Raw genomic sequence first — 15,311 nt, 5'->3', positions numbered from 1 at the left:
AAAGCCGTTTTAAAGGCAGCATGGCATAGGTTCATCTCCCTGAATTTCTCTGATAGTCCTTTGTTCATTCCAATTTGTCCACCAGCTCCATCAGTCATAATGACTTACTGTAAAGCAGAGATATTGGTAGATGCATCTGTTCAGAAAGAAAGGGGCCTGCAGAGTACAGAAGCAGAATTTTTACCCATGGCTAGCAGTTAAAACCAATAATAATAATAATAATAATAATAATAATAATAATAATAATAATTTATAATTTATACCCCGCCCATCTGGCTGGGTTTCCCCAGCCACTCTGGGTGGTTTCCAACAGAATATTAAAATAACCTATTAAATATTAAAAGCTTCCCTAAACAGGGCTGCCTTCACTCTCTCAATACTCTCTCAATACTTTATTCGACTGATAGTCAGAAACAAAAAAAAAACATTTCTCAATACAAAGTTAAACATATAAAACTGAAGGCATCAGAGGGATACATAAATGGGGTATGACCGCGCTACTAAACCTCCTACAGATAACCCACATCAAGACATTCGATTATACGTTTCTGACCCTTGAGCGCCAGGAAGAGGAATTTAGCCACTGAGAAGGTTATTTTCCCAGTGGGCTTGTTGAGCAAATATGCCTTCAGATTTCAGGGCTGCCTTCAGATTTCTTCTAAAAGTCTGGTAATTGTTTTTCTCTTTGACATCTGGTGGGAGGGCATGCCACTCATAGCTGCCAAGTCTCCCGTTTTCCCCGGGAAACCCCCGTTTCCCCAGCTGTTCCTAGCTGAAAAAACCGGATTTTTTTGTTTTCCCCCGGTTTATTCTGGCGCGGTGGCCATTTTGGAACTGGGCGGAGCATGCTCAGAAGCGACTTTTGATGCTGCTCCACCCAGTTCCAAAATGGCGGCAGCGCTACTTCTGGTCTGCTATTTCCGGCCCGGTCCCTTATTTCTCTGACAGTAACTTGGCAGGTATGATGCCACTACCAAGAAGGCCCTCTGCCTGGTTCCCTGTAACTTAGCTTCTCTCAACGAGGGAACCGCCAGAAGGCCCTCGGCGCTGGACCTCAGTGTCTGGGCAGAACTATGGGGGTGGAGACGACTTAGTGTGTAGCATGCTGCTATGGATTTTCTTTAACTACTGACAAGCACAGGAGATGCATAGAGAGGTCAGGTCCATTCCCTTCCTCCTAGCCACAGTCAGGATTAAAATCCCCTATGCACAACAAGGAGTCTTTGAAAAAAGTTCTCAATGGGAACTTTCCTCCCTAATCTGGGGTCGTCGTCCCCCGCCCTTAGACTGCTAGCTGTAGGGGCGCATGTATATATCTGAGCTGCTGTGAAAGACAAGATATAAACCTCCATCCCCATGGGGCATGGTTCATGTAAAAATCACCCCCCTTCACCTGCAGTTAATTGAAGAAAAACTGGAGACTGTGTGTTATGTGTTAATATAATGTGTGGTTTGACCTTCAGATATCCGTTGCTGAAAAGCAGCCATTCAAATGATCACGACTCAGATCATTCTGGACAACCTTCTTGATCTTCAGCATGACTCAACATATGACATGCCTAATTGCATGCCAGAGATTGATGGGTTGTCTTGTCAAAGCTGTAACACTTCATGTTTTTTTTGGGTATTTTAGGAGCAATCTAGGTGGTCAACAATTTCCACACTGACGTGAAAATAGTTAAAGCATTTGTGTTGTCTTAACTAATGCATTGTTTGCGTCCCTCGTTTACTGATGTTGAAATCTTAAAGCTGAGCATTAGTTTGAGAGGTTGTAGCTTCATTAATGGGGCATTTCAGCTGATGATGCACACATAGGTAAACATTTTGTAAAGTGTGTCCCTTACTTGGATCTAGAGCAGTTTTCTTTACAGGATCCCTTCTAAACATTTATACTTGTTTTGCAAGTATTTATGAAATCATCTTTGGCTAAATTGTCTGTGACTCCAAAAGCGGCCAAACACCAACACTGTGTTATGGTTTTTGCGCATTTTCAAAATATAAGCTATAGTTTTGTTTTGTTTGGTGCCACTTTTCAAATAGTTGGTATGAGTAATACACAGGCTAGTTGAACAGAAGGATTATATCCTGAAGTTGCTAAGTCACACATCAAATAACAACTTCTTGGAGACGGAGAAAGTCGAGGCAGGTGTAGAACAGGGAAGAGTGTAATTGCAATTAACATTTGATCAACCCCGCTTCTTACTCAAAGTTTTGGCATTAATCCTTGGGCAGGACCAGCCATTTAATTGCTAAGCAGATGCACCCGCCAGCTGCTTACGGTATACAGATGTCCACACCTCATGGTAACAATGGAGAGGTCATAGTAATTATGGTTGTGTCAAGCTGCTCAATTTGAATGCAAAGGCACCATGAACCACTGTGTTGGAAACAACGTGTATAGATAATTGAAGATCAGAGTGCTTTAACATTGTGTTTCACTTCATTTTTCAGTGTCAGCTTAACTTTAGGAAACAGAACTTTTCACTTAGGTTTGTTTAGACAACTTGCTTGTGCTCTCCAGTTTTTATAGCGTAATGATCAGGGCTGCCTGACTTGGAAATTGTACTGAGGTTTAAACGGCAGTGATATTCATGAGCGTCCTGATGCAGGCATAGCATGTATGGGTTATAACAACAGAGGAAAGACGAAATGGACTGGTCTCATACCATTTGCAATGGGGCACAGCCCAAAATCAGAACTTCTCCCTTCGTTACCTGAAAGGAGATGATCACTTTTGGGTGATGAAGAAAGTTTTTAAAAAGGGTGTGTGTGTGTGTCCTTAGGTGACAGCCACCAACCTGGACAGGTTTAAAAGAGGATTAGGCCAATTCATGGGGGACAAAGCTATCAATGACTATTACTATTAGTCATGATGGCTATTTTATACCACCAGGATCAAAGGCAGCATGCTTCTTCATGTCCTGCTTGTGAGCTTGGGCATCCGGTTGGCCACTGTGCAAAAGAGGATGCTATCTGGCTAGGCCCTTGGTTTGATCCAGCAGGCTTTTGTGAGTGTGAAAATGAAGACTTCAATACTGCTTCTTAAGAAGCTGTTGAAAAGCTGCCATGCTTCCTCCTGTGTTTCTTTCCCTATTGATCCATGTAATAGGAGTTGCACAGTTCTCGCTGTAATGCATCACTAAGTGAAAGAATTTTTTTAAAAAGAGGCAAAGGATAACAGCCTGAAGTTAGCAAGACCTTCCCCTTCCCCGCAGCCAATGGTGTTTCATATTTCACTTTCAAATATAAATCACCAATTAGTTTAATCTACAAATTAATCCCGCAAAACAGATTTGATTTGCGAGCTTGCTATTATCCTGAGAGTTAGTTATGAACAGAACTGAATATAAGGGAATAGCAATTGCTCTGTTCTTATCTCCAAAAGAGACCTTGGGAATAGCCCCCCCCCCACTGCATATTATACTGTGTTAGACATAAGCTCATTTGTGCTCAATGGAGCGATGTTAACCTCAACATTTTGCTATTAAGTCACCTCAATATGCACTACGATCACAACTTATTCAAGGGTTGCATTCCGAGGGGTTGTGCATAAAGGTGAAATCATGCAATCAGAACTACACCACCACCTGAGATCCCGTGAGATCAGGGCCACCTGAGATCTCAGATAGCCCTGTGAGATTTCATGAGAACCTCCCAGGGCCCTTGTGTGAAGTCTCCCAGAACCTGGTAATCAAGATGAAGGCCTTCAAAGCGCATTCCATTGTTAGAAAACCCTTTGAGGAATAAGTAAGCTCTCTGCCTCGCTTGCTGGGCTCTGAGACAGTACCACAAGGATCTCCTGCCCCCTTTCTAGATATTTACTTATTGGCAATCTGCACAGAGTTGCAAATGTGGAGATAGAATTGGCATAAATGGGGAGCCTACTGCAGGGGCGTAGGAAGATAGGGGTGGGGGGCGGGCCGCCCCGAGCGGTGCAATCCCAGGGGTGCCATCGTGTCTGCCCACCCCGCCCCACATCGCGTGAGGTACACCCCTGCGCACAGCATGCCCCGCCCCCAAAACACATGTCCTGCCCCTGCGCCCGGTGCGCGCCGCTCCCAAAATGCGTGCCACGTCCCTGGGGGCAACGCGCCTGCTCTCCGCCCCCGGTGGTGGAGCATGAAGCTCCGCCGCTTGCTTACTGTATTTAACAATCTCTAATGACTCAGCAGTAGGATTGAGGTGATGCCAAGCAAAAGTTCCGGATTGACCAAGAGACCATCTCCTTCCACACACTTAGGCACCCAACCCTGGCTTGGGCAGCTGGAACAGAAGAAGATCCATTTTTTGTACCAGTTCCAGAGCAGCCTGGAACAGGTCCATTGTCATTATGGAACAGGAACAGAATGATGCTAAATTTCAACCTTGCGCATATTTTTAAAGAGTTTGCTGTAATAAGTGCAGTCAGTTTTGTTTTGATGCAGCCTTTTGTATTAGGCTCATAAGCTTTCAAAACACTACAATTCACACAGCCAGTGAAATGAAGCCTTTATTCAGATGAAGCAGGGTTCACACTGTGGTTTTGTGAGCATTGTGAAATTGTACTGAAATCTGTCTCAGGAAGAGTGCTCAAGATTTCTTTTTAATAAACTGCTGGTGATGGGAAATATATGCTTGAGAAGATGTATGGCCTTTCGAAATCAAAACCACCCATATCCATTACTAGCACAGATCAGAACTCACTGAGCATGTAAAAAGGGAAATGTAAGCATTGATATAATACGGTTATGTTTTCAACGGGTCAGCAAAATGCTGGGCACTGCTAGTTACTCACCAACCCGTGCATATGTCAGCATGCTGCAGTGCTAACAGTTCCCATTCCTCTGCTGACAGGTCATGGGAATCTCTGGTAAGAGATGCACACCACCACCAATCACCATTCCATGCTTAAAACCTTTTATTGATTCACAGGTAACTGCTGACCCTGTTGTACAAAAATAAAAGGTGTACCGTATGTGTGTGCAAACTCTCCAGCAATGACCATAGAGAGACAGTGGAGGAAGAACGTAGCCATCAATTCCAATGGGGGCGTTAGATGTTTGCAAGGCAGCTCTTGGGTGCACATTGTTTGCCCTAAATTTGAGGTCAAATTCATGCACAAGTCAGCAGTCCATAAATGGATAGGCTATAGCCCACAAATGGGATGCTCTGAGTAGCAAAATTGATTGTCAAGCCATTCTGGGAGGGGGATAGAATGCTAGGGTTGGCTTGCTTACCCCACCCCTTTAAAGGAAAATAATTGTGTTGGTAAAGCATCTGTGTGGAGTGCCTAAATTACAAGTGATGTTATCACGGTGGAAGGGAGAAAGGCATGCCTGCTCATTCATCATCATGTAAAGTTTTTTGCAAGCCTAGTAAATGTCAGAACCAGACCTAGGAGTGTGTTCTCCATCAAGCCCATCCTCTTCTAGTTTACAGTCATCTAAACTATTAGGCAGACATCCTATTGAAGACAATGGCAAACTCCCCTGAATCCTAAGGGTTGTGAATTATACTCCCAAATGGAATAACCAATGCATTAATTATCCTTTAATTTATAAGCCAGGGGATAAGCAACAAATGCTGAAGCAATAGATTGTAGCCCTACTCAATAAACACCAAGCTAGTGCTCAAATAATTTATGGAATGTTTAATTAAATTCTTTCCATTGCTCAACAGTTTAAAATCTGTGAAATATCCTCGGCACCTGGCAACATATACATCACCACAGATTTACTATTGCACTGCCTTCCAAGGAAAGAACTGTGTAAAAGTGGAATAGCCAAACATGCTGTAGTTAAACACTCTGAAACACATTAATATCTTTTGAACTGAAGTGTAAAATGTAAAACATTCAAGAGGACAGATATAAAAAAATGACAGATGTATTCAAAGACTGTTTCCTCAGCTTTCCATCCTTTTGTTGCAGTTGAATATTTCTGTATATCATATTCAGAAAGTAGGAAGATATGAAAATACCCATAACTTTTTTTAAAAAAAGTGCAAATGCCTATATGCATGTCTGTTTTATTCCCATAATTGTAAAATTGTGCATATGTTAAGGGGAATGTAAGTTGAGCAGTGAATGTGCATAACATCTGGCCACTGTGCACATTCACCAAGCCTCATGGGGAATGTCACTCCCATCATAGGGTGGGGGGTGAATTTGCCACACCCCAACTCGCATGGGAAGAAGACTCAGGCATCTTTGTCTCTGGGGAGGAGCTGGAGGTAGGCATATGGTGGCCGCCTGGCCAACCAGTGGAGGGGGACGAAGCGAGGCTTTATAAGCTGGCTCCTCCCCAAACTCTCCACTCTTCTCCTTGTGGTGTCCACTCACCTTCCACTGCAGGGCTGCCTGCGGCAAGGGGGAAGCAACCACTGAACCACAGGGGCAGCTGACCTATGGAGGCTGGATCTGACATCTCCTCAGCAGTCCCCCTCCCTCTACAGCAGCCTCTCGTTGAATAGGTGCTGCTGGTCTCCTCCCACCCTTGTTCCTAATGTAGATCTTCACTTACTCATTTTTCCAAGGCTGGGGGCACCATTTTGTGATTCACCTCAGGTACCGAAATGTATTGAGCCAGCCCAGTTCTGCTTTATGGGCTTTGCTACTTGCCTACTTGCCTGTTTGTGGACTGAGTGGGACTTTTTTTGGGGGGGGGGATCCTGGTTGACCTTTCAACTCCTTGGTCTACTACGTATTGATAGGAATCCTTTTATTGGAGTGCTATTGCTGGTTTAATTAGCTTTTAGTCCAGAGAGGAGAAACAAGATTTGCTGGGGTAAATGCCTGAGGTTTTTCTTGGGCTAAAGGCACTCTATGCTGCCTTGGCAATTGGGGTGCCCTGGAATGAACACTGTGCTATGGTGGAGCCATGATGCGCTATCAGGTTCACATGTCCAAGTTTCTCATAGCATGGAGGAAGAATTGCTCCCTCCTTAAGGAACTTCCATGCCTAGACAATTTTTGATTCAGCTAATTATGGAGTTACTTGCAGATCCTCTGTGTTTTTTATATTTGAATGAATATAACCATTTCTCACTGCAGTTATTGTTTCATGAGTCTTCTTTATGGGTGTGCTGGCAATGTGCACATAATCCTTCCATGAGGAGGGAGTTTCACACATTTCCTAGTCAATATACATAATCTCCAATAGGCCTTGGAAAATGTGAACATACATCAACTGATTTTGTACATTTTTGGGTCATTATGCATCATCTCTAACAGGCCTTGGGGAATATGCATATCTCGGCTGAATTTTGTGCGTTCTCCAGCCATTATGCATAATCTACAGCAGGCTTTTGAGACTGTGTATATATCAACTGAATTCTTTCCATTCAGGGGTGAGGAAGGACCTCGTATGCCACCTTGAGCTGCTTGGAGGAAAGGGGGGATGATACTACTACCACTACAACCAATCTGTGTGTGTTTCTAGTAACATCTGAAGTGGGGATTGTGACAAACTCCCTCAGTGAAGATGGCGGCAATGCAACATGACTGAGACTGGGAAGATATACCCTTGGTCCCTCCCTGGATAAATCAATTAAGAATTCAGATATTGTCTATGAGTGTACACGGAAACTATGAATCCGCAGCAAAGACTCTTGAAGTTGTGGTTCTTGAGTCAACTTATTCCCAGGTCTGGATATAGATTAAAGCTGAGGCATGTTGGAAATGAAACAGTACTTTATAAAAACCAAATACTTAATAAGGGATAATGCTCTAATGGTTTCACTAGCCAAGGCACAATAGTTACAGTAGGAATAGTCATAAATGCAGTTGTAGGTTTAAATGATAACTTTATTTATGAGTCTCTTCAACAGAATTATTTCTATGGAATCTTTTGTTTCCTATTCACTTTGACTTTGTAGAAAACCTCTAGCCCTTCTCTATGTCCCTTGAGGAAATTAAACTGGTTTATCCTGCCTGACAAATCCCTAAGCACACCTAGCTGCTTCCTTATCCAAATAATAATAATAATAATAATAATAATAATAATTTTTATTTGTACCCCACCCATCTGGCCGAGTCCCCCCAGCCACTCTGGGCGGCTCCCAATCAAATATTAAAACAATACAGCATTAACACAATTACAAAAGTCACAAAAAATACATAAACCACATCAAAAAATACACAGCCAAATGGAAAACAATTTCCACATAGATCAAAATCTAAAACTAAGAATACAGCATTAATACATTTTAAAATGACATAGGTAAAAAAATAACAGGAATTTAAACAGGAAAAAAACAAAACAAAATGGAGCCCTCTCTGCCCAGCAGCAGCAGCGGCAACAGTCCATTATAGAGCCCATCAGGCCCCGCCCTGGCCGGGTGGTGAGTGGCAGGACTGGGGCCCTCAGGCGCTGAGCAGGGGAGCCCTCCTGGGTGGTAGCAGCAGCAGCAGTTCTTATAGGCCTCAGGCCTATCTGGCAGTTAAACCATAAAAATCCACCTTTTCCATCTTCCTTCTATGTGAGTTTGCTGTTTCCTATCACAGACATGATCGGTGAAACAACTCCAGAAGGTTGACCTAAGTCAGGCATCCCCAAACTTCGGCCCTCCAGATGTTTTGGACTACAATTCTCATCTTCCCCAACCACTGATCCTGTTAGCTAGGGATCATGGGAGTTGTAGGCCAAAAAATCTGGAGGGCTGCAGTTTGGGGATGCCTGAGCTAAGTGTTCTGCCATTCACAGGGACCATGAATGAGCACAACACTTTGTGACTTTTCTATTCACAGAAGTAGCTATTGCCACTTCTGCATCTTGGCCATGGGCTGTCATAATCTCAGAGGATACAACCAAACATTCAGGCCCTTGAGATGCCCCAAAGCTTTACTTTGGGATTTGTTCAGCCGGAAACCCATTTGGCCCAAGAACATACACAATTATGATAATCCTATCCAGTTCTCTAATGAAGTGGTTGCCTTATGCAAAACAAAACAAAAATAAAAATCAATAGTTGTCAATATTTTCACCCATCTTGTGGCATGCACCTGGAGGTTACATCCTTTCCTGCCGATTTGTAAGCACTGTTGACAGGCTGCTGTGCAACACTGGGACACCGAATCACCTGAGGCAATAGGATTAAAGCCTTACTGAAAAACAGGTCACAGTTCCAACTGAAACCACCCTCTTTGTTAAGATATTCAAATGAGGATTATAAACAGAAGGAAATTACATGCTACCGGCAAAAGATATGCCACTGTAGAGAAGGCATTTTGCTTGTATAAATATTGTGCAAGATTCACTTTCTCCCCTTTTGTTTAAAAATATACCTCTTTGTTGGAAGCTTTGACACTTTTTTTTAATTAAAAAAAGGAAAATCATGAGCCAAGCTAAGCGAGATTACTTTCTGGTGTGGATGCTGGCCCTGTCTTAAACAGAAGCTGAAAGAGAAACTGCTGGCAAAAAAGAACCCCAAACATAACCAAAGCTAAGAGTACACTTAGCAATGGATTTTCACACATAAGGCTTAAAAGCATTCATTACAGTTATCCAGAATGCTTACTTGCAATATAAATACCCTTTCTCTAATCCCTTCTCCACATGAGCAACAACCAGATATAACATACACAGCATATATCAGGCTCAAAGGAAATGTATGTTTCATGTATGAAACCAGACTTCAGCATTTAGGTCTGCAAGCCTTCTCAGGTATGGTGCGTTTACCTCCCCCCTCCACAAGTGCATCATAAATTAATGCATTTGACGAAGGACAAATTTGTGGTGGTTATTAGGGAATTGTGGGCTCTTTTTGGTTTTGTTTCACAGTAATGGCTTATGGGTGGATAATCAACACATGCGCTACAATACAAGCGATTAACTCTATGATTCGATGGCTGTCAAAAAGCCTTGGTCAAGGCAATCTCTCACTTAGGAGGAACTCAGAATATTTAATATTTAATATCTGCAGAGTTCCGTACATGAAATATCTCTGTCCCATCTCACTGTGATTTCACTCAAGCGTACTTTTTCCTCCTCCTTTTTTTTAACTTTTTTTTTTACTGTCACTCTGTGATTCAATCTCATACCCTGATCTGTGCCAAAACATTCTAGAGTTCAACATCTGATAGCATCTTTCATGGCCTTGAAACCAGTTCTGGATGTTTTCTCATGAATGGAAACTGTCTGTGATTGTAAGTCACCGCTAATAGCTCTGTAAAATGAGCATAAATACTGTATATCAAATATAATTACATTGCTCCAGAGAACAGGCCTGGAACTAATGAGTATAAATTTCAAGGATGCAGATTTCAGCTGAACGTCAGGAGAAACTTCCTAATGGTAGTTTAACCATGGAACAACAGACTGTCTTGGGAGGTGCTGGGCTCCCTATCACTGGAGTTATTTAAGCAGGTGCTGAATGTCCTTTTCTCAGGAATGGTAGCTTTGCAAGATTCTTCAGTTAACCAAGGGATTAGTCTAGATATCTCCAAGGTCCCTTCCAACAATTTCATTCATTTTATGCTTGCATTTTATGAATGATTTTAAAAATTGGTCTGTCCTCTGGCCAGCATGGTGTAGTGCAGACATCCCCAACCTGTGACCCTCCAGATGTTTTGGCCTACAACTCCCATGATCCCTAGCTAACAGGAGCAGTGGTCATGGATTATGGGAATTGTAGTCCAAAACATCTGGAGGGCCGAAGTTTGGTGATGCCTGGAGTAGTGGTTAAGAGCGATGGACTCGTAATTTGGTGAACCAGGTTTGCTTCCCCACTCCTCCACATACAGCTGCTGGGTGACCTTGGTCTAGTCACACTTCTCTGAAGTCTCTCAGCCTCAGAGTGTTTCTTGTGGGGGAGGAAGGGAAAGGAGATTGTTAGCCACTTTGAGACTCCTTAAGGGGAGTGAAAGTTGGGGTATCAAGTCCAAACTACTCTTCTTCTTCTTCTTCTTCTTCTTCTTCTTCTTCTTCTTCTTCTTCTTCTTCTTCTTCTTCTTCTTCTTCACCTGTGACTCACCAAAATTAATGTGAACCACCCTGTGGATGCAGGGCAGTATTAGCAGCAGCAGCAGCAGCAGCAGCAGCAGCAATAATAATAATAATAATAATAATAATAATAATAATAATAATAATGTAGCCTATGACCTACTGCATGCTGTGTGCTACCAATTCCTTTCCTGATCTCTGTGATTCTAACAATTTAGCTTTAGACAGTGCGGAATGCAGAAATAATATACTGATAGAATTTCTTCTTGCCCTGTGTGAAGCACAGTAGGCTCCCCCAGGAAAGGAGTGGGCATCCTATCCTCCATAGCCATTACTGCAACAATTGGCCATTTTAAAATCTCTATGACATAAACACCCATCCTGTAAAGCTTCCCTTTATGTGCATATGGATAATGTGCAAAATAAACAAGCTGAATTTTTAATTGACTAACCACTGTAATTAAAAAATTAATGCCTTGATTACAGATGTAAAATGAAGCTCTTGTTGCTCAAGCCAGCTGTACCATACATTAAAGGCACACAGCTTTCGCCAAGTCGGTGCTATTTTTTTCTAGGAAAAGAAGGGCCAGAACTCAGCATGAATACCTCCCTCATTCTCTTATAATGGCAATAGCACCCACTGAGAGGTGCCAGAACTGAGTTCTGGTGAGCTCCCGCTGAAAAGAAAGGCCTGCTCCAAGTAATAGTGGGAACTGTAGTCTAATTCAGTTCCCAGTTCCTTTAACAAACTACAGCTTCCATGATTCTTTGTGGGAAGTACATATGGTGTACCTCTGCCCTGCCCCACTCATTTTAGGCCCCTGTTTCTTGAAGTTTCCTTCACCACTCCTTCCTGCAGGAAATGAAAGGCAGAGGTCTGATGGACTGTCTTTCAATGCTGATGGCAAGAGATTGCAGTAATGCACACAATAGCATGTATGGGGTTTAAGGGGAAAACACCCAAGGAAATTGTATTGCCTCCCGCGTCTTGGCTGTTTGACAGAGCACAAAACCACCCAAATATCCCCCAGGGTAAAGTTAAGCAAGAAGGGAACCCACACAAGAGGGAAACCAAAAGTAACTCCAGTGGCATTGGGGATATTCCCCTCCTTTGCCCATCCTTTTACTTTGCCACCAAACTTTCACTCTTCTTTCTCTTCCCCCCTTTTTACTCTCCTCATGGTCACCTCCCCCCCCTTTCCTCTTGTCTGCTTCCGGTGCTTTTCCTCACCATCCCCATTCAGTCCCCTCCAACCAAGTATTACCCTCTTCCTCCAGTTCCCCACAGTATTGACTGAATGTGTGAGACTGTCGCCCATAACTCCTCCTGATGCATCCTTTCATTGTATGAAGGCGGTTGTCTTAAACCCTGAAATATGCCTTCCTGGTTTTGTTTTGTTTTGTCCCCTGCAGTTCTGGAGAGGAAGAGGCATTGCAGGGATGGACCCAAGCAACAAACCTCCCCTCCTTCTAATATTCCTGAAGCAGCTACTTCCACCCACTCCAGCAAAGTCTAAACAGGCAAACTTATAAATAAGGAACAATATATTACAGAGATACCCAAACTTATTAATGCATTGTAAAATCAGATCAGCCTCAACCAGGGCCAGGGCCTTTTCAACACTGGCTCCGGCCTGGTGGAGCGCTCTGTCTCATAAGACCAGGGCCCTGCGGGATCTGATTTCTTTCTGCAGGGCTTGTAAGACAGAGTTGTTCCGCCTGGCCTTTGGCTTGGAATCAGCTTGATCCCCTCCCCCTCTTTCTTTTTCCTTCTGTGATGGAACCCCTATTTGGGGACTTCCCTAGGTTTTTTTCTCGCCCACGTGGGACTAGTCTGGATAGTTGGCCTTCATGAAGATTTGATGTTTTCCCCACAAACAGTTTTGATTCTGGGCTTCCACTGAAATGAGTCTGCATTTTAAGTTGCATTTTAATCCTGTTTTTAAGTTGTATTTTAATCAATTGTTTTTATACCTGATGTTAGCCACCCTGAGCCGGGGTATAAATAAAATTTATCATTTATTATTATTATCATTATCATTATCATTATTATTAAATGGTGTTGGCGTGGTGCTATCTGTTTTTGAAAACTTCATTTGTCCGATCCAGTTTGCTCTAGCAAATGGATTTCTTGGAAGCCCAGCACATTTACAAAGCTATTACTCTTACAAGCAAGGGGGGGGGGGTGGAGCTATTTGAGTAGCCATTGGGTACCATCAATTCATAATGCTGCTGAATCGAGAGAGTACACCTGAGAACCAGACATCATGCAAATCGGCATCTCCCGAGTACGTGACATTTTCCCAGATAAATATGTCAGTCTGGAAGACCACCCACTGAAAACGGATTATAATGACAGAAAAATCGTTTGAAAGCATCCTGTGCTCTGCGACACACCTCATGTCTTTGCAGGTTTTTCTTGCTTGCTCATGCACACTCTGGGAGTGAAGCTGTCAAAATTGTCAAGCCGCAAGAGCCTTGCAGTCAAGGAAGGCTTTTTAATGCTTGGCGAAGCATACAATCAGAATTATACAATGTGAATACATTTGTTTCTGGGGATGTGTAAATAGATTTGAATAGAGGAGGGGGTGGGGGACACTGTATTTAATTCAGTCATTCCTAATAAAAATTTATTTGTAGGATAGATAATAAAATGTAATGATTATTAAGCACATAAATGATGCTAATCCCTGGGAATGTGTTATAAATATGGAAAGCTGTTAAACCCATTGTCTGGGCTTTTTTCTGCAATTAGCTAGTCTTGCCTGAAATTGTAAAGGTAGCAATTATTCTGCGGTTGGCTTGAGCATTTAGGGATAACTTTGTTTCTTTAAAAGACCTCAAAGCTACAAAATGAATCAAACACAGTTGTGGCATTGAGTTACAGTGGAACCTCGGTTTATGAACACCTCGGTTTACGAATTTTCGGTTTATGAACACCGCGGACCCATCTGGAACGGATTAATTCACTTTCCATTACTTTCAATGGGAAAGTTCGCTTCAGTTTATGAACGCTTCAGTTTATGAACAGATTTCCGGAACCAATTACACCCATGCTTCGGGTTAAGTACGCTTCAGGTTGAGTACTCCACGGACCCGTCTGGAACGGATTAATCCACTTTCCATTACTTTCAATGGTAAAGTTTGCTTCAGTTTATGAACGCTTCAGTTTAAGTACTCCGTGGACTGTCTGGAACAGATTAATCCACTTTCCATTACTTTCAAGGGGAAAGTTCGCTTCAGTTTATGAACATATGAACAGAGTTCTGGAACCAATTGTGTTCATAAACCGAGGTACCACTGTATTATGGTTTGTGTTAACTTGATTACCATGACCTAGATGAGGTGTATTCAATATGGTGCCCTCTAGATTGAACTACAACTCCCATTGAATTTGGCCATTGGTCATGCTGACTGGGGGTGAAGGGAGCTGCAGTCCAGCAACATCAGTAAGGCACCACATTTGCTACCCTGACTTGAATGCTAGGTTCAATTTTGAGAAAATAACCCTTAAAACCCAATGAGGCATGTTAGTCATCACTTAAGTCAGGCATCCCCAAACTTCGGCCCTCCAGATTTTTTGGACTACAATTCCCATCTTCCCCAACCACTGGTCCTGTTAGCTAAGGATCATGGGAGTTGTAGGCCAAAACATATGGAGGGCCGCAGTTTGGGGATGCCTGACCATAGCTGCCAAGTTTTCCCTTTTCTCGCGAGGAAGCCTATTCAGCATAAGGGAAAATCCCTTAAAAAAAGGGATAACTTGGCAGCTATGTGCCTGACTTAAGTCCTATTGATTTCAGTGGTAGTGCAATTCACTTTAGGGTGACTACTAACATACCACCAAATAAGAGAAAATGCAAAGAGAACAGAAGGGGACACAGATGGGCTTTTTCATGTGCTTATATATATATATATATATATATAGAGAGAGAGAGAGAGAGAGAGATAGTGTTGCAAATTTAGAACTATAATTTAAATAGAAAGTCTATGGGAGGAATTCAGCATCATGCTATGTTGAATGTTTCATCAGCACAAGCTTCTCAGTTTCTTCTTCTTTCTTTGGCGATCACTCATAGCTGAGTAAGATTGTCTTCCATAAACAGGATTTTAACAATAGGTCCGTAAATGACTGTGGAGGCCAATTCTGGATCCACACTTCCTTCACAGTGGGGACATTGGTTTCCAGGCGGGAGTTGATCACGGTGTGGATTTGCCAAGCGTGCCTTCCTCTTAGCACGTTTCTCCCTTGCGTCCTGAGATCGAGTTTCTTCAAAGTCCGTGACACAAGCAATCCCCCTTTTCCACTCCTCCCGTCCTGTTCTCCTGACTCCTGAGTCAATTTTTGGAGGTGCAGCGATGCATAGGGGAGAAGATGCGGGAAAGCCTTGA

This window comes from Zootoca vivipara, chromosome 2 (assembly GCF_963506605.1).
Source record: "Zootoca vivipara chromosome 2, rZooViv1.1, whole genome shotgun sequence".
Taxonomy (NCBI): domain Eukaryota; kingdom Metazoa; phylum Chordata; class Lepidosauria; order Squamata; family Lacertidae; genus Zootoca; species Zootoca vivipara.
The sequence above is the reverse complement of the archived record's forward strand: the minus strand, read 5'-3'. Positions refer to the sequence as shown.